This window comes from Diplotaxodon limnothrissa, linkage group LG3 (assembly GCF_057381915.1).
Source record: "Diplotaxodon limnothrissa isolate DT_005_m linkage group LG3, D_limnothrissa_male_GT1.1, whole genome shotgun sequence".
Classification (NCBI taxonomy): Eukaryota; Metazoa; Chordata; class Actinopteri; order Cichliformes; family Cichlidae; genus Diplotaxodon; species Diplotaxodon limnothrissa.
In genome coordinates, this window is record NC_140598.1 from 24411690 (window position 1) to 24432894 (window position 21205).

The window sequence follows — 21205 nt, forward strand, 5'->3', positions numbered from 1 at the left end:
TCCTCGCTCACACACCTGCCGCCTCATTCGCCGGACCTCCACCATCGCCACGGCACAACGGCTACGCCTCCCACCTCGGCTCAACGGAGGCTACCGCGCCAGAGGCTCAGCTGTTTATCCCGGCCGCTTCCTCTTCCCGGAGAAAGCGGCGCCATAAAATGGACTATTTTCAGCAATTCCCGGTGGTGGGTTCCAGCGACTGTTTTCCACCCTCATTTGACTCTCCACTTCAACCCAATAATAAACCCATCTTTGATTCATGGGACGTTTCCCTCCTAGAGGAGGAAGTGGACTGGGAAGAGTTTTTCTGCTCTGCTCCTCCAAAGACTGTAAATAGTGGTGGCAGGAAAACCCGAACATTCTCCCATAAACCTGCCAGTAACACACACACACCGTCACTATTTCCACACCCATTATTCAGCCATTTCCCACCAGCATGGGGGCCCAGTCTACGCCCACACCAGTGCCAGCTCCCAGGAGGAGGGCAGCTGCCACCCGGTCTAACTCCACACCCGCTTCTGTTTCTCAGGTGGGGGTGACTGGTGTCCAGCCGCCTTCCGTGCCCGTCCCAGCGCCCAGGCTGAGGGCAGCCAGAACCCAGCCTGACCTCCCTAGAGACTTGGAAGAGCCAACCGGTTCACCTGCTACGTCACCACTTCATCCACCTCCTGACCCAGCCTTTCACGCCCTCGCACTATCCCTAGTTAGATTAGCTGAACTGTCCCCTGCACCAGCCTTACTAGCCCCAGCCGTAATTTTATCTCCGTTACTAGCTCAATCTGTAGCTCAGCCAGTAGCCACACCAACCTCAGCTCCGTCGTCAGCCTCACCTACCCCTGTTCATCCAGCCAGCCATTCAGCCTTCCAGTCAGTTGTCCAGCCAGCCAGCCATTTTCTCCCTTTGTTCTGTTCATCCACTCCTCATAATAAATCTGCACCTACCTGCGAGTCACAGTGTTAAATACATTTTTAAACTATGATGCACTTAAAATTAAACATCCAATTTAAACACTTTTCATGGGCTTTGTTTGACACACTTCTTTAATGGGTACAGCATTTTTACGTGCATGTGCACGTAAAATACAAAATAGTGATATCATCTATAAACATACTGTATGTATGTATGTAGGAGGTTTTATACCTCTTGGCTACCATTCCTTTCTTTTTGCTGTTCTCCACCTGATCATAAAGGACCTTCTTCTTCATTGTTTTACACTTACATCGTCTACTTCCACCGAATCACAGTCAGCAGCATGGAGCACGTGTTGGGTGGATGAACCTCCACCCTGTCTGATTACAGTTTGTACACACACTGCCTCCTGTGGACTCTTATCTTTCTTTAAACTTTAAAGTCTGACAGTTTCTAAAAGTGAGTAAATCTGCTGCTTCAGTTTAAACACTTCACTCATATATTAGCAGCAGGAAGATTAATCATCTAAAGTTCAGTGTGTGACGATTTTGTCTTCTTCTGTTTTATAAACACTACACACGACCGTTAAATGTGCTGATTTCTAACAAAATGTGTTTTTAAATTTTTGAATGTAAATCTTATCCTGATTTCCTGCATTTAGCTCTTTGTTCTCTGTGACCATCAGAGTGAAGTCAAAATCAGCCTCAGACCGTCTCCTGGTTTATAACTAAAACTGAAGTGAAGCCTAAGAGATGCCATCAGTTTATTTACAACATTTATTTAAACAGGAAGAGATCTGTCAGCGTGACGAGATTAGGCTTAAAACTTTCCTTTTTGCTAAAGCATACAGTTAGGGCTGGACCAGGTGACCCTTAATCCTCCCTTAGGCTACGTTCACACTGATGGTCTTAATGCTCAATTCCAATTTTTTGATCAAATCCGATTTTCTGGTCTGCTTGTTCACACTATAAATAAAATGCGCCAGCAAATGCGCTCTAGTGTGAACGCTCAAAGCGGCCCCGCATGCGCAAAAGAAGATGTCACACACAACGCGCTCTGTTTAGACCCAGAGCAAACAGTATTGTTTGACTGATGGCCTTAATATAAAGACTTCGGACTTCACGTTTCCCAATTTTTGCTTTAAGTTATTCTGTTATTTACATAATAATGTAAATAACCTAATAATGATCCTTATTGCTGTTTAAGAGGAGCGGTGCTTCAAAGGATAGTTGCAAATTTCTGTCAGAATCTGCAGATTATACAGTACAAATAAAATGTTAATGTTTCTCCAATGTTGTCTTCCCAACAGTTTCACTGGATGGCCAGGAAGCATTCGCAATGTCTTCTCCGGCGCTGATAATTGGCGTCTGTTTTGTGTCAGTGACGTAAAAGACGGATTTAATGTGACATGACCGTTCACACAGCAGTCGCTTTCTAAAACATCAGATATGTATCGGATTCAGTACCACATACGAAAGTGACCCAGATCAGATTTGAAAATATCGGATTTGTGCCGTTCACACTGTCATACCATGATCGGATATGGGTCGCATAGGGTCAAAAAAGTCGGATTTGATGCGCTTTCACCTGCAGTGTGAACATAGCCATAGTTATGCTTCAATTCATTCATTCATTCAGTTATGCTTCAATTCATTCATTCATTCAATGGGGGCGACAGTGGCTCAGGTTGGGAAGCGCATCTGTAACCAGAAGGTCGCCAGTTCGATCCCCGGGCTCTTTGTCCTGGTCGTTGTGTCCTTGGGCAAGACACTTTACCCTACCGCCTACTGGTTCTGGCCAGAGGGGCCGATGGCACAATATGGCAGCCTCACTTCTGTCAGTCTGCCCCTGGGCAGCTGTGGCTACAACTGTAGCTTGCCTCCACCAGTGTGTGAATGTGAATGAATAGTGGTATTGTAAAGCGCTTTGGGTGCCTTGAAAAGCGCTATATAAATCCAATCCATTATTAATAGACGTAGGCTGCCGGGGATTCCCATGATGCATTGAGTTTTTCCTTTCCAGTCACCTTTCTCACTCACTATGTGTTAATAGACCTCTCTGCACTGAATCATATCTGTTATTAACCTCTGTCTCTCTTCCACAGCATGTCTTTATCCTCTTTTCCTTCTCTCATTCCAACCAGTCGCAGCAGATGGCCGCCCCTCCCTGAGCCTGGTTCTGCTGGAGGTTTCTTCCTGTTAAAAGGGAGTTTTTCCTTCCCACTGTCGCCAAAGTGCTTGCTCACAGGGGGTCATTAGATTGTTGGGTTTTTCTCTGTATCTATTACTGAACGATATACTGTACAATGTAAACCGCCTTGAGGCGACTTTTGTTGTGATTTGGCGCTATGTAAACAAAATTGAATTGAAATGAATTGAGGGAGCAGGAACACAAGGAGGAACAGGAGGTTGCTCAGAAAAGAGTCATGATGTGGTTTCTTTCTTTCTTTCTTTGTGGTTTCTTTCGCATAGCTTAGCATGATGGCTGTAATCAGGGTGAGCAGCTAGCTTGTCTCTGTTCACAGTCAAAGAGAAAGAGCAGCTGCATTATGATGGTTGTTTGTCCATAACTGACGTCTTCAGTTCTCACTGCTGAGACCATCCACCTCAAATTCTTAAGAGAAGACTTTTTCCTCCTCATATCTCTTAGTGTCTTAATTTAACAGTCTAAATCCAAAACTATTCTAGAAATGATTTCTAACAGTTGAACAGTTTCTGAAAGTTATAATAATGTAAAGAAAAGAAAGCAACCAAACTCCTGGGAAAGCAGCAGATGAGCGATTACAGATATTCCTTGTTGTACTTTAGACTAAATAAAAATAGCTTACGTTTGCTGCTTTAGGTAATGAGTGGAAGGGAGTGCAGTCCTATACCAGTCCTGTGCCTGGTATATTCAATTAGGAAAAAAAGATCAGACCCAAACATGTTTCATCGCATGCATTTTCCACATATTTCTACTAATATTGTAGTTTGATTCCAAAAATGAAAGAAAAGGCTGTAAAAGTTTTTTTTTAATTGTTCACATTAATATATATTTTCTAAAATGCATTCATATACATTTTCATATGAAGGATATATTTGTGGGTCACATTTGGAGGACCCTTTGTTTCCTTGCGATGATAAAATTGGTCTCGTGGCGATCGTGGCTAGGGGGCGATCGGGCGATCGTGGCTCAAGAGTTGGGAGTTCGCCTTGTAATCGGAAGGTTGCCGGTTCGAGCCCCGGCTTCGACAGTCTCGGTCGTTGTGTCCTTGGGCAAGACACTTCACCCGTTGCCTACTGGTGGTTGTCAGAGGGCCCGGTGGCGCCAGTGTCCGGCAGCCTCGCCTCTGTCAGTGCGCCCCAGGGTGGCTGTGGCTACAATGTAGCTTGCCATCACCAGTGTGTGAATGGGTGGATGACTGGATATGTAAAGCGCTTTGGGGTCCTTAGGGACTAGTAAAGCGCTATATAAATACAGGCCATTTACCATTCCAAATAAAATGCTTTTCAGTTTAATTAATATCGGGCCAAATGACAACAACATATTGTCTCAAAGCACTTTCTTATTGTAAGGTAAATACTCTACAATAACAAAAAGAAAACAAAGAAAACTCATCAATCATATGACTCCCTATGACCCTGTGGGGACTTTGGAGACAGTTGGGATGGAGAAACTCCATTTCAACAGGAAGAAAACTCCAACAGAACATGCTCAGGATGACTGAATAGAGAGAGGACAGTATTAGCTGGTACTCTCTCACACATGAGCACCTCCAGAGACCTAATCCAGGGCAGGTATGGAGTTATTGGAGAGACAAAGTGGCTGATGTAATCTGCAAAAGCCAGATCTGTTGCATTGGAGAGACCCTGGAGGGAGTCCTTTTCATGTAAATGGCCTCCTTGACTCCGCGCTCAAACCAGCGTTCCTCCCTGTCCAGGATGTGTACATCCTCATCATTGAGTGTCCACTGGCCTGTAGGTGTAAATAGACTGCAGAGTCCTGGCCTGACGAGGTAGCTCTTCTGTGTTGTGCCATCCGCTTGCAAAAATCCTGGCAATCCTCCTGGCACTTAACAGCATACACTATGTTACTCTGTTTGTGTCGGGGGACTCAATCCTTAGGGTGGACCAGTTTTTGGCGCAGTGTATTTTGGGGTTTAAAAGCCACAGAGACCCGGTGTTTAGAAAAAATGTGTCTCAACTGCTCCGATACTCCTGACACATATGGCATCACTACAGGTTTTCGTTTGGGCAACGGTTGTCCTTCTCTCCTGGATCGACTGGGGCTTTCTCTAGGTGCATTCCCAGGTTTGCCCGAGGGCCCCCCGCACCCCGGAGGAGGCCTGACCGAGCAACAGGTGCCAGGCCCCGCCAGGTAGCCACCGGGAGTGAGCCGGTACATACCTGAGTGCCCAGCCCCGGACACCAAGAACCACCAATGCACCGACCCCTGAGAGCATCAGTCACTGGCAGGGAGTGTGGTGAGGGGAGATAGGCCTTGGAGGGCCTGGGAGTTCCCAGAGAGGTGGAGTCTAAGACCCGACCTGACATATAGACACAGACAAACAGGCACACACAGACACAAACATGCGCTCCCACCCTCATGCACACATATACAAACACTCAGCACTCACCCAACGTAAGGACTGACATAAATGGACATGTACACACAATCACACTCCCCAAACATACTCTACACCCTGGGTCCAGGTACCCTCACCCCCAGAGGGGGAAACAGAACCCAGACCCACTCATCAATGATGCACTCATCAAACAACATTCTCTGGACAATCTCTTTTTGTTCCTCTTCCAAATGATCAAGATTCACTGGCGGATACCACGACATTGGGAGAGGTCCAGCTGACTCCACCATTATCTTGCGAACCGTTATTGCAGGTGGGCACTCGCTTGAGGCCTCAACCTCCACAATATGTTCAACTGGCTGTAAGGTGCCCAGGGCCATCTTCCTTGTTAAGGTCATATCATGTTTGGTGTCATTACTTAGAGCAATGGTGATGTATGGGTTAGCTGGATTCTGTATTTCAACTAACCCCGTCAAGACATCAAACCGCTTTAGGGCCTGGTTGCCCTCATCAGCCTCAAACAGCACTAAACAATCAAGTGGATTCATGGTTGATGGAACGGGGCACTTTAACCAGGTGACCTGTTCAGGAGGGATAATCACATCCCTTTCAACTGTTCTCAAGTACCCTTGTGTAATGTTTGGCTCTACTGTCTGAATGAAGCTTCTGACCACCTCACCATTCTCAGGAGGAAGACAGATGGCATTACACAGCAAGGTAACAAGAGTAGGTATCAACTGCTCTAGTTGCTCCTCAATGATCTGTTCCAAGACATTGAAACCGATCAATGGTTTGTCCACAGGCAAGGTACTGACGAGGACCGGAATACTGACGGAGAGGCTGGGGTCTTCACCCCCCGGTAAGTTGATCATGATGGGTACTGTGATGGACCGAGTTGAAAAACAGGAGGAGCCCAGGAATTATTAGAAAAATATAATTTCCATTTATTTAACCCCCAAAAATTATATTTACAAGACTAATAAATGTTGAGCTCATAAAAGAGGTCAAAGAAACAAAACTGAACCCAGGCAAAGACTGCAAACTTAACAAACCAAATGACTGCTCAAACATACATAATTGACCTAAACATGAAATGACATACAAGGGTATATATAATGGCTGATCAGACCATTATGACACATGAGGGGTAACAAACAAAACACAATCATAAATCACAAACGATGCAGTACAATCTAGTTTGTTAATAAACTAAACACTAAAGAAGAAAACCAAAAAAAACCATTAAACCCTAAACTCAAATATTTAATTAAATACAAATACTTTGTTTTTAAAGTAAAGAAAACACACATTCCCCCCTTCAGCAGGAAGTGGTGGTGTGGTCCAATTATCTTCCCTTGTATTTAATGGTTTCAAACCCTGGCTACCATCTTTTGTCCGGCAACTCCCAGGGATGATAGCAGGTAAGAAATAAAAAGACAAAGGTTAGTCAGAAAGCAAAGAAATGAAGTAGTATGAATACATAAGTAAACTAAATGTGCGCGCTTACAAATAAAACAAATGTATCCAAACCAATCAATAAAGTTATTGGAAACTAAAATGTATTACTATGTTCAAAATGAAGAATGAAAATACAAAAGTTACCGACTTTAGAGTGTGGCCACGGGTTTGGCCATCACAGGTACCCAGCCATGGTATGGTTTCCCCGTTGACTGCGCAAACTTTCAACTCATCAATTTCCTTGATGATTTCAGACAGAGGTTGCATGACTAAGTCAGGCAAGTATCAGTCTTTCCAATGTTTACTTATGATGCAAACTTGAGCACATGTGTCAAGTACTGCTTTCACTGCTAAGCCATTCAAATTGCAATGTATGAGAGCTTTCTTACTGATTAGCTTAGCAACTGCCCCACATTTAGTGTGGGGTGCCATAACACCAGACGTAGCGAGTGCCTCACCCTGCTGCTGGTTAACTACTTCTGATGTGATTGGCGAGGGGAGACTTGGTTTGCTACTGTTAAGGTTAGGTTGGGTCCCATATGAAGAGGACCCACTGCTTCAACCCTGTCACCCGATAGAGAAACTGCTGTGGTGTCTCACTTTCATCTTTTCTGGCACACATTAATTCTTGAAAGAGTTCTGTACTATTTTTCTCTCTCAGGTGGGCATGGAGAAACCCCTTCAGTTCAAGTACAGTCAAATCGTCTTTACTGATTAACATATCTTTAAAAGTTCCAGGCCTTAATATCCTGAGCACTCCACAAACTATCTCTGCATCAGGGAAGCCTTCTCTGCGTCGACCTCTTGCTGACCCAGGCCCGCTGGACCCACCGTCTTAGCAACCATGGATCAGTCTCGGCTCCAACTTTCAGCTCGCATCAGCTCCCGTCCTGGTCCCAGATGTCATTTTTGGATCAGTCTCAACTGCAAGGTGTCGACAATCCTGGACGAGCCCCCAAGATTTGTTACGGGTCCCAAGGATGAAGACCATGATGACAAATATGTTACCTGTAAAAGCAGGTGAAGAGCAGAGTAAGGAAGACAGCATGTGTCTCTGTATTCCTCCAGATTGTGTCTGAGTCTGATTTATTTCACACAAACAAATGCTATATAAACACTACCATGAGCTTTCAATATATAATTCAGCAGGTTCCTCATTCACATCAATTACATTTACTTATTTCACATCCTCAGTGAAATATACTCTCTTTACTGGTTCATTTTCTCTAATTAACATCTTCTTTCATAACAGTTACTTTCCTTACTCATATCAATAAACACATCACATTGTCTTCTACAGTGTCTTACTGGCTAAACAGTTCAATAACAGTGTCAGTTTTGGCCGGCGGTCATAGGTTCTGTCCAATAATATGACGCAAGACTGGAGTAAAAGACATCCATGGATTGGCACTTTATTAATGAAGGAACATGATAGGAGCACAAGAACACTAACTATAACTAAACAAAATGGCTTGCTTTTGGGGTGGCTGTAGCTCAGGTGGCAGAGCAGGTCAGCCACTAATCAGAAGGTTGGTGGTTCGATCCCAGGCTGCCTCCTGGCTGCATGCCAAATATCCTTGGGCAAGATACTAACCCCATGTTTGCCTACTGGTGGTGGTCAGAGGGCCCGGTGGCGCCTGTGTCCGGCAGCCTTGCCTCTGTCAGTGCGCCCCAGGGCAGCTGTGGCTACAATGTAGCTTGCCATCGCCAGTGTGTGAATGTGAATGGGTGAATGACTGAATGTAGTGTAAAGCGCTTTGGGGTCCTATGGACTAGAAAAGCGCTATACAAATGCAGGCCATTTACCAATTTTATACTGTTCCGGAATAGCCCAAGTATGGGGGTTAACTAATCAAAATGAAAACATAACCCTCCACACACACAAACATGCAATAACATTAAAGCACATCACAAACATATACATATTTCCAACACGTACTATAAACAAACCAATAACATAAGCTTCACCCATTACTATATAAATTAAAACCCTCTTTATCCATACTCCCTAACCTGGCACACTGGTCTGCTCCAAGAGCCCTTAAACAGGTGATTAAGCTGCTTTCACTCTTATGCTCCACATCCTGCAAGAAGCAACCAGGACAGGTGAGTACCTTATTTAGGTTACTCACAAATTATTAACTGTAAACAGCTTTAACCTTGGCTCTTCTCTGACACAGGTAGGATGGCCAGTCCCACTGTCTCTTCACCTTTACAAGCTGTCATTTTAGTTGTATGTCACATAAACCCAATAAGAGACTCCATAAGAACTAAAGTGTTTTTTCTTTATTACACTATTTTAAATTCTCAATCCAACAATTAATCACTAACAATACCAACCAGATAATGGAACCCCTGGTCTCCATTAAAAGCAGCAAAACAGTAAATATATGTCTAGGGATGGATACCGGTATCCGGTGCCATGATGGCACCGGTTCTGACATAAACGGTAGTAACCAGACCGAAAAGCAGCGCACATTTCGGTGCTTTATTTTGGTGCTTTTTTTTCCTGAGCTGTGATACACTTTAGATTCTAGCCAATCATTTTACGTTTCCGAGGATAGTAGGCGGGTCCAGGTACGTACGTTCTTTTAGATCAGAGCTACAGATTAAAAATGCCCAAGGCACCTGCCCCTCCCTTCCTTCCCTCCCCATCTCCAGCTGCCTCCCTCTTCCCGCTCCACCACAACCACCCACACATGCAGGGCCTTGGAGTAGGGGTATGTCACCAGGGTGCAGAGGAGGCTACCCCCCCCCCCCCCTCTGTCCCCTTCTGGCTGCCTCTGCCTCAATTTTATCCCACAACTTAGACATTCACATTACTCACACTCTCATTACACATACATATAGGATCTTGGGGGTGGGCACGATACACGGAGTCCAAAGTACCATCAGGGTGTACACCCCACCCCTGGCATCGTTGCCCACCTCTCAATTTTAAATACACGTAGACATTGAGGGCTAGCAGGAGGGACCATGCGCTTACCTGCTGCTCTCTGGCAGGTAGCTCCAAGCCCTCCTGGGTTTTAAATGCACCTTAGAACACACATGCATCAACATTACAATGAGCGGGTGGAGGGAGGTTCGGAGTCTTCTCTCACCCCCGTTCTCTGCGACCTGCTGGAGCAGGGGGGCTAGGACTAGGAGGAGGAGTTGGCCGTCCGACTGCGGTCTGGAGTGTGGAGCCTTCCTGCTGCTGCGGAGTCGGGGCGGTCTGCCTCCCCCCACCGCAGGGAAAAGGGAAACACCACCTGGGTCTGGGTGCAGTTCCCCCCTCCAGGGGCGGGGGCACCTAGACCCGGTTTGTAGAGTACGCTTGGGGAGTGTGATCGTGTGTACAACGTCTCTTTATGTCTGTCTCCACGTTGGTTGAGTGTGGAGTAAGTGCATATGAGAGCATGAGGGTGGGAATGGATGTTTGTATCTGTGTGTGCCTGTATGTCTGTGTCTATATGTCAGGTTGGGTGTCAGGCGCCACCTCTCTGGGGACATCTCAGGCCCTCCAAGGTTTGGAGGCCTATCTCCCCCTACCACCACTTCCCCTGCCAGTGGCGGACCCCCTCAGACATCGGTGCGTTGGTGGTTCTTTGTGTCCGGGGATGGGCGTCCAGGTACACACCGGCTCACTCCTTGGCGGCCGCTTATCGGGGCCTTGAGCCTGGGGCTCGCTCGGGCCACTTCGGAGGTGGGGTGCCCCCGGCCTCTCGGCCTGGGGCTCGGTCACTCAGGCGCAGCTGGCTGCCGGCGGAGCTCACGGGCGCGTCACTGCAACTCCCCCTGGCTTCTGCTCCGCGGCTGCTGAGTGAGCCCTCATCTGGGACTCTCCTCAGCTCTTTCCGGGACAGTGGCGCAGCTGCCCCTCTGTTGGTCTTCCTTGGTCTCTTGTGTTCTGGGGGCCTCTGGATGTCTGGAGTTTTGATCTCCTCCACACCTGCTTCACGCCCTGGAGGACGGGGCTGTGGCCCCCCCACACCCTCTAGCAGATTATTACATGAAGGAACCTTTTAAAAAAACAAAAAACAAGCGCGTCCATGCTCACAGGTGTACACACGGGTGATCACACCCACAAACTACACCCTTTTTGGCTCCTACCTCAAAGCACACTGTGTTCTGTTGATCTTATGTGCTGCACAATAATGTTTAACATTTAGTATTTACTGTCATATTCCCATATATCATTGTGATGTTGTTTATTGTATTACTCTTGTTCTCTTCTGCTTGCTTTCTTTTTTCTTTCTCAGCAGGTGATCCAGGTGATTGATATATGCATTTTTTTTCTCTGCCCGTTCTGTTGGTTTTTGTCTTTTGCCCTTCTCCCCCGTCCCTCTTCTCAGCTGTTTCTCTTTCCCTCTTTCTTTCTCCCCTTCTTTCCCCCAGTCAAGTCTGTCCCGTATTCAGTAAGTGAAAATAAAATAAACAATAAAAGGTGAATCAAATGGACCATTACGGCAAGGCTGGGATGGTCAGTTTGGTAAAGTAAATCCGTTGGGCATCTTTCTTTGCCTTTAGACAACAATTCTGATGGCAAAAGAGCCAAACGGGACAGGCCAAAAAAAAAAAAAAAAAATCTTAAATGTGAAAATAAGTTGGCAGCATTAAACCTTATTCTGTATCTGATTTATATGGTTGTGAAATATAATTAGTAATACTAGAGTTTTTCAATTGTGTGTTTGTGGACACGATCATCACAGTGTTCTTGGTCATTTTACTTACCGTATTTTCAATTTCCATTGTCTGTTGTCAGCTAGGTTTCAGATGATTCTTGAGTCTGGGCTTTCTTTTTGAGATGCAGTAAAGCCTTTCAAAGACCCTCAGAACAACCTTTAACCACTGTTTTTTACTTTTGTTTGTTACCATAGTTCTTGGAGGTTACTGACTTAAGCCCTGGTATTGGATTCCTATAAGTTCTTGAAAAGGTGACAGCAGATAAATTGCAGCATTAAGGCTCACTAATATAATCCTCAAAACTGGAAAGTCAACTTTAGAATGGCAGCAGGGTGCTTCTGTGCTGTCTTATAGGATCTGATACAGAGGGTTGTAGTGCCACTGGTGGAGCCGCCTTGGCATTGTCTGATCTTACATGTATGCTATCTGATATGTATCTGAACATATAAGAAAAGGAATACATTTTTATTTGTTCATCAAAACAAAGCAAGATAAACCTCATTCTAAAATTAGGGTACCAATGAGCGACAGTTATTTTATTGCAGGTTTAGGCTGAGCATGAATATGAGCAGATTTAGCATTTATATTAATTTCAGTATTTGAAACTGAGCTGTGTCACCCTGCATTCAGAATTTATGTATGGCTCAGGGTTTACCTAAGCCTCTAGTTCTTATTGACTCTAAACTTGGAATGATGGCTGAGCCTTTCAAAATATGCTTAAAAATGTAATATAAGAAACACTGGACATAAGTTATTATTCAGAAAGTTTCATGAATGTGAACAACACACATGAATTTCAATACTTGTCTGCTATGCTGAGGCTTGACCCAGGGCCACAATAGTCTATAGTAACAAAAATCTGTCCGGTACATTTTTATCATTATTTTCAGGTCAAAGTGACTTGCAGGTCACATTAAAAATTCACGTCACGATGCTGTTTGAAATGTTTATTTACATCAAACTCACACAATTTTCATATTGATGTCATTTTATGACAGCAGTGTCATTGTAATGTAAATATCCTGTCAGTTCATATATTTTCTCATATTAGTTTTATTCTGGGGTCTTCTACAAACACCTACTATACAAGCCAAAGATCCTTGCATCTAAAAATCTGTTAAGACACAAGTAAGTTGTTTCATCACCTTCAGACTAATAGCAACTAATCTAATAACAATCAGTGCTGTGCAGAGATAAAAACTGTATATAGTTTTCACAGTTATATTTCAGTATTTTATTTCATTACTGCTATACCCTTGAAATCAAAATAGACACATGTTGGTAACTTTTATTTAAGCAATTTTTGCAGGCCTAAGGCTTTATTGTTACTTTAACTTTAGATGATGTTTGTTTTGAATTTGTGAATCAAATAAGGAAGGCATCACTAGCATAATTTAAAAAACAACAAAGGTTTCATTCATGACAGTTCTCACTTAACTGCAAACAATGTGGCATTATCATGAGCTTGATTTATGCTGGCATTATAAAGGAAGTCTGCCATCTTAAAAAAAAAAATGCCCAAGGCAAAGCGGTCAAAAGTCTGGCTGTACTTCACAGCAAAAGATGCAAACTCAGCAGCCTGCTACAAGTGTTTTAATCAGATACTGCAATACTGTCAAAGGAGGTAACACCTCAAATCTGATGAACCGCCTGGTGACGCATAGCGTTTTTTTAAAAGCCGAGAAATGCGCCGTATTTGATAGCTTGCTGAGACCTCACACCGTGTACATCTACTGCAGGTGTGGTGCCTGTTATCGGACCCGGAATTAGCAACATCCCCCAAAAACACGAAGAGTAGAGTCCTGGCCCCTAGCCCTGCCAGTGTAGCAGAAATGATGACGGACGAAGATGGCAGCAGCAGCCGTTCTTCTCTGCGTGAGTAGCTTAATGTTGTTCATGTGTAATTCACGTTGAGTACGCTAACCATGTTATTACATTAATGCATGTAAGGTGAACTAGCAAACATCATCATAGCTACATGAGTATAATTCCCTCGAAGCACAGGCAGACGCAAGTGATTTTCTGTCACTGGTTTATTTGAAGACTTCTCTCCAAAGCTACCGTGAAAACTATACAGCATTAACAAAATAAAACTCGGGACTAAAAATAACACTGTACAACAAACACGATTGTGAGGAGAAAGTTGTTAGAAGGCAAAGAAACTTACAACTCGGATATCTATTTTTTACATACGCATGGGCGGTCACTGCTCAACCGATGTGACACAGAAAAACCGCCCAGGGCATTCAGAACATCCTTTATTTACACTTAAAGCAAGTTTCCACAGCAGTAGGAGTGGCATGTATGGAACTGATAATTTTTCCTTAGAAGGAGAAAACCTTTCGCTTATCTGCTGAAAAAGGAGGTAACTTTGTATGTATAGAAATTCAGACATTCCCATAAAAGGAGGGGGAGAGTGAGAGAGAGAGCGCCAGCTTGTCTGTTAAAACAGGAGGTATGGTATCGTATGTCACCGCATTCCTCTACACATATGGCTTCAATCGCTCTTCCTGTGTTGGTTCCAATTCACAAGCTCTTCTTCCTTTAAATGAAGCTACAGCTAAGCATAATCACAAAACTAAAAAATCTCTCATCAACGATAAATCAATAAATACCTCGTTGGCTGCATGCTGCAAAAAGGGAATTAGCTGCCATTCTTCTGAGGTTTCCTTTAACCGTTTAACTGTGTGGTACCTCACAGGGGTACCACAACAACATCATCCAGGTAGAAAACAGCATATGCAATTTGAGGAAGCAGCTACCGCTCCATGAGGTGCTAAAAAATGGCAGAGGCTTCAAATAAGCCAAACGGAAGTGTGATGAATTGGTACGAACCATACAGAGTGGAGAAGGCCGTTTTTGTCTTTGGACTCTGCAGACAAGGGAATCTGCCAGTAAGCGTTGGTTAAATCCAGCATCATAAAATAAGACAAGCAGTGCTTAACCAGTCCAGGTCAATTCAGGCATTGGACAAGCATCAAACCATGAGACCTTGTTCACTTTCTGATAATCATCACCAATGTTCCCTCTAAACTGCGCGTGTGCTCAATTGCGCACTGCTGGCACGGTCTCTGTGCTGCACATAAAATAAAATTCTAACCGGAATTGAAATGAAAGTAAATACGTTAACAATTCTGTTTTGCAGTGTTAGTCAGTAAGTGACTGGCTGCTCCAGTATGGGATTAGAACAATGGCACCTCATCCCATAGTCCAGCCAATCACGTGATTCAAATTCGTATATGCGCAGCTAATCAACGTCGTTGACAGGCTATGACAGCGTCCTTATGTGCCGAAACCAGTGTTTTAGCTAGCAAAGTGGCGTGGCTAATGTGGAGTGAAGCCACGTTAATGATAACGTGTACAACCATTGGAGACGTGAGCAGGACAGATGGAACAAGTGAGTTAAAAAGAGTGGACTTTGGTGACACACGTCGCAATCCAAACGACTCCTACAGTCTTTGCTTGTGTGACCAACTTTTAAACAACCAAAACAAATTCCCCTTTCCTTAATAAAAGTCAACTTATCCTGATGCATTTTAGCTTTAAACTGCTTACAATTCTCTAGTAAATGATTGCTGTGTGAACAAAACAAACAACTATGCAGAACGGCGGAAGTTGTTCTGCTTCCAGTTGATTGAGCTTTGATTCCTGGCACTGTACTGACATTAGTGGCAAAACTACTTCCCTTTTTTCTTTGCTTGGTTGAACTTGAAGCTTTAAAGCTGCTTCCAGATTGTGAGTCTTGGATGTTTCCAAACACTGGATCTGATGCTACTGTTACCTGTTTTATTATAAAGGCAACCAGATCAGTGAAAACTGCTCTGTAACCATTTTGTTCCTGCAGTTCATAGGCAACAACTCTCCATTTTTCCCTCAATTTGTATGGAAGCTTCATAACAACCATTCTCATATTTGAGGGCAAATCCAACTCCTTCATATAAACAACTTGCTGTGTTAGATTCGAACATCCTTGAAGAAAAAGAGAGAATGACTGTAGACCTTTCACATCCTCACTTTTAATAGGTACCCAACTCACAATCCTCTCCATATATGCAGAGGCAATTTTATTTTCGTTCCCAAAATGTTCTTCAAGAAGATCTTTGGCTGTGGAATAGCCGTGCTCAGGAGGTAAATGCTGACAACTATGCACCAAATCTCTAGGCTGCCCCCTAGTGAACTGCTCTAAAAAATGCAAACAGTCGCTCCAGTTATCAGTTTTAGCTTCCATTCCATTTTCAAAGGCATTCATAAATGATCTGTACTGTAAAGGGTCTCCATCAAACACAGGGATGTTTCTGGTGGGAAGGACAGAAGATAAGTTTTGTTTTACAAGCAAAGTAGTGATGTCATTTTGTTTTTGCATAATATTTACAATCTCCTTCGTGCAATTCCCAGTCAAAGTAGGAGACTGAGGCTGTGTTTGCTGCGTCACTTGAGCTGAATCATCAACCTGATGTTGGGTTTGACTTTGTCTAGGTACGATTACTTGTGATTCAGATGCAGAATTTATACCAGAGTAATCTCTTGATGTTGGAACAAATGTATCGGCACAAGGATTTAAACTAGGCGCTTCTTGTACGTGCCCTCTTTCAAAATAAGAGTTCATTCCATCAGAATGCTCAGAGCTACAAACTGAATTTATTTTTAAGACACGAAGCTTTGCATTAGTGGCTGCCAGCTCTGTTTCCAAGGATAATGTCTCCCTTTCTTTTCTCAGTTTTTCCTCTTGCGCTTCGATAGAATGTTTTTATTTAATGCAGCGAGTCGCTCCATGAGCGCTGCCTTGTCAGCCGCAGCTTTAATGCATGCGGAAGATGTTGATGAAATTCGACTTTGCTGTGACAAGGTTTTTGAAGGTGGTTTTAAACTTGAGATATTAGAGACACTGTCTTCAGGTTTTATTTCATACAAACTCTCAACAGCTTTATCATTACGAACAGTATTGCTTTGTTCAGTATACGGCTCGCCCGCCTCCTGCAACCAAACCTTTACTTTGTCCATAAAAACAGAGAATGCTGTCACCTTAGACTGATAATGTGCGGTTTGCCTTTTCACTTCATCTTCTGGCAGTGGCAAACTTAAAAAGGATTCTTGCAAAGCGTTTGCATCTTGATAGCATTTAATAAACTTCCCAAATTCAGAAGACACTTCCTTAACGTTCTCATATGAGGTCATTAAAGCGGAAATTTTCCCCATGTACTTAGATGCTTGCTTACACATTGAACTGCGCTTTTCTTGGCATGTCTTTATATACAAATCCAAACCTTTTGGCGTAACTTTAACCCTTTATTTCTCCGCTTGCATCTCAGTGTCATCCTCTCGTTTACTCTTAATATCCGACATTTCTATTGTCCTCTTGGATTATTTCAAACTTTATAAAGATGCACAGCACACTGAGAATCCATAGCCTAAAGTACAAACATGACATCCATTTACCTGCCTTTTGCTGCGAACAAACATTTCCACAGAGGGCGTTGGCATGTTTCAATTAGCGATCCACTTATGCACCAATTTAGTACGTCAAAACTCAGTTCATCAGTCTTTGTAGTGAAATTATGTCTTTAAACTCCAATAGCTTCACCGTTTTCCTTTACGGCTTAAACAATATTATCACTCACCAGCTTTGATGAACATTGATGAAAATGTAAAAGAACCCACCCACCACTTTAATCACACTCTAGATCTTGTTTTAACATATGGCATCGAACCTGAACATTTAACAGTGTTTCCTGAAAACCCTCTCCTGTCTGATCATTTCCTGATAACATTTACTTTTACAATAATTGATTACACAGCGGTGAAGAGTAGACTTTATCAAAGTAGATGTCTTTCTGAAAGCACTGTAACTAAGTTTAAGAATATAATCCACCCACTGTTATCATCTCCAATGCCCAACACAGAGCAGAGCAGCTATCTGAACGCTACCCCAACAGAGGTCGATTCTCTTGTTAATAATTTCACCTCCTCACTACGTACGACTCTGGATACTGTAGCTCCTGTGAAAACTAAGGCCTCAAATCAGAAGTACCTGACTCCGTGGTATAATTCTCAAACACGTACCCTAAAGCAGATGACTCGTAATCTGGAGAGGAAATGGCGTGTCACAAATCTAGACGATCATCATTTAGCCTGGAGAAATAGTTTGCTGCTTTATAAGAAAGCCCTCCGCAAAGCCAGAACATCTTACTGTTCATCACTGATTGAAGAAAATAAGAACAACCCCAGGTTTCTCTTCAGCACTGTAGCCAGACTGACAAAAAGTCAGAGCTCTTTTGAGCCAACCATCCCTTTAACGTTAACTAGTAATGACTTCATGAACTTCTTCACAAATAACATTTTTATCATTAGAGAAAAAATTACCAATAATCATCCCACAGATGTAATATTATCTACAGTTACTCTTAGTACCATTGATGTTAAGTTAGACTCTTTTTCTCCAATTGATCTTTCTGAGTTAACTTCAATAATTACTTCCTCCAAACCATCAACGTGTCTTTTAGACCCCATTCCTACAAAACTGCTCAAAGAAGTCCTGCCATTAATTAATTCTTCGATCTTAAATATGATCAACCTATCTTTAATAATCGGCTATGTACCACAGGCCTTCAAGCTGGCTGTAGTTAAACCTTTACTCAAAAAGCCATCTCTAGACCCAGCAGTCTTAGCTAATTATAGGCCAATCTCCAACCTTCCTTTCATATCAAAAATCCTTGAAAGAGTAGTTGTCAAACAGCTAACAGATCATCTGCAGAGGAATGGTTTATTTGAAGAGTTTCAGTCAGGTTTCAGAGCTCAGCACAGCACAGAAACAGCTTTAGTGAAGGTTACAAATGATCTTCTTATGGCCTCTGACAGTGGACTCATCTCTGTGCTTGTCCTGCTAGACCTCAGTGCAGCGTTCGATACTGTTGACCATAATATCCTATTAGAGCAATTAGAACATGCTGTAGGTATTACAAGTACTGCGCTGCAGTGGTTTGTATCATATCTATCTAATAGATAGATAAATGGAGAGTCCTCTTCACACACTGAGGTTAATTATGGAGTTCCACAGGGTTCAGTGCTAGGACCAATTCTGTTTACATTATACATGCTTCCCTTAGGCAGTATCATTAGAAGACATAGCATACATTTTCACTGCTATGCAGATGACACCCAGCTCTATCTGTCCATGAAGCCAGATAACACACGCCAATTAGTTAAACTGCAGGAATGTCTTAAAGACATAAAGACCTGGATGGCCGCTAACTTTCTGCTTCTTAATTCAGATAAAACTGAGGTTATTGTACTCGGCCCTGAAAATCTTAGAAATATGGTATCTAACCAGATTCTTACTCTGGATGGCATTACCTTGGCCTCCAGTAACGCGGTGAGGAACCTTGGAGTCATTTTTGACCAGGACATGTCCTTCAACGCACATATTAAACAAATATGTAAGACTGCTTTCTTCCATTTGCGCAACATCTCTAAAATTAGAAATATCCTGTCTCAGAGTGACGCTGAAAAACTAGTTCATGCATTTATTACTTCCAGGCTGGACTACTGTAATTCATTATTATCAGGATGTCCAAAAAACTCACTGAAAAGCCTTCAGCTAATCCAAAATGCTGCAGCAAGAGTACTGACAGGGACTAGAAAGAGAGAGCATATTTCTCCTGTTTTGGCTTCCCTTCATTCGCTTCCTGTTAAATCCAGAATTGAATTCAAAATCCTGCTCCTCACATACAAGGTCTTAAATAATCAGGCCCCATCTTATCTTAATGACCTTGTAGTACCATATCACCCTATTAGAGTGCTCCGCTCTCGCTCTGCAGGCCTACTTGTTGTTCCTAGAGTATTTAAAAGTAGAATGGGAGGGAGAGCCTTCAGTTTTCAGGCCCCTCTTCTGTGGAACCAGCTTCCAGTTTGGATTCGGGAGACAGACACTATCTCTACTTTTAAGATTAGGCTTAAAACTTTCCTTTTTGCTAAAGCATATAGTTAGGGCTGGACCAGGTGACCCTGGATCCTCCCTTAGTTATGCTGCAATAGACATAGGCTGCCGGGGATTCCCATGATGCATTGAGTTTTTCCTTTCCAGTCACCTTTCTCACTCACTATGTATTAATAGACCTCTCTGCATTGAATCATATCTGTTATTAACCTCTGTCTCTCTTCCACAGCATGTCTTTATCCTGTCTTCCTTCTCTCACCCCAACCGGTCGCAGCAGATGGCCGCCCCTCCCTGAGCCTGGTTCTGCCGGAGGTTTCTTCCTGTTAAAAGGGAGTTTTTCCTTCCCACTGTTGCCAAAGTGCTTGCTCATAGGGGGTCATATGATTGTTGGGTTTTTCTCTGTATCTATGAAGCGCCTTGAGGCGACTTTTGTTGTGATTTGGCGCTATATAAATAAAATTGAATTGAAATTGAATTGAATGAACGAGTGACATGTTGATCCAGGCCTCAACATCAAATCCGTCTGGATTACTCACCAGACGATCCAATAACTTTTATTCGAGTTCGACGGTGATCCTTGAAATCCTTATATCCATTAATGAAGGATTATTCCTTTGTCCACGGAAAGGTTTTTTACTTTGTGTAGTGGCAATTCCTTTACTTTTGAATGATCAAACGTCCCACAACTTAAAGTCCACAAGCCACTGCTGCACTGAGGTAATATTTCGTACGCAGGCAAAAGAAGTCCACTGTCCAAACCTTTTAGTTGAAAGTTTTGGTTTTGGTTTATTTATCCATCTTGGTAAGCAATAAAAAGATCCTTCCTGTTGCTTCTCCTGCTCTGATAAAAAACCATAGGCCCACCCCAATGCATGCTGGTCCTGTACCAGTCTCTTTATTTATAGAAACGAAATGGCCCTACAGCTCTTACTGACTAATTTAACAAAATAACAACAAACAAAACAAATCATTTAAAACAAAATATTAACCGACAAATAAACCCCAAAATATAAGTAAACTAACAACAAACTTTAACTAATTTCACAAAAAAAATAAAATAAAGAACAAATAGCTCCAACACTCATAGTGGACAGAAATTATTTTTTGGAGAGGCACAAATAATTTGTGTGGCATCAGATTTGATGCAGAACGGCTGATTGTTCTGTAAATATTTTATAATGTTTGTTTAAAAAAAAATCCCTTAGCAGCATTTTTAGATAAACAGCTGCAAAATCTTTGCTGTTTGCAATACTCAGTAACTTTTTTGAAGAAGTAACTATATAATTAATTGCCCAGCATTGGTCTTTATATATTGTATTTTGCAGAGTTACAAAGTTTCAAAGTGGTGCTCCATGAGAGTCCTGTAGACGAGCAGCAGCACAATCCTGCATTGCAACTGCAAACTGCCAACAGCATGTTTTTAAGAAAAATCAAACAAATTTTCCTTCAAGATCATTTTAGAGTTTTTAATGAGCTGCAGGATCCTTCTTCAGTGTGAGTGGAGAACAGCCAAGTCACCTCCTGTGATAAACCTCCACATGTACCACTGAAAACAGTTAAATTAGTTTGAATCAGAAATAATGGGTCAAACTACTTGTTCTGAGACCATTTCTTTATTTTTCACACCAAACTGTTTAATAAGATAAACTCTACACAGACTTCATCAAATATAACT

General features: G+C 42.8%; 1 pseudogene; it reads right to left on the bottom strand.

Moving 5' to 3' along the window:
- Nucleotides 1-500: 500 nt before the first annotated feature.
- Nucleotides 501-16940, bottom strand: LOC146635062 (uncharacterized; annotated as a pseudogene).
- Nucleotides 16941-21205: the final 4265 nt, after the last annotated feature.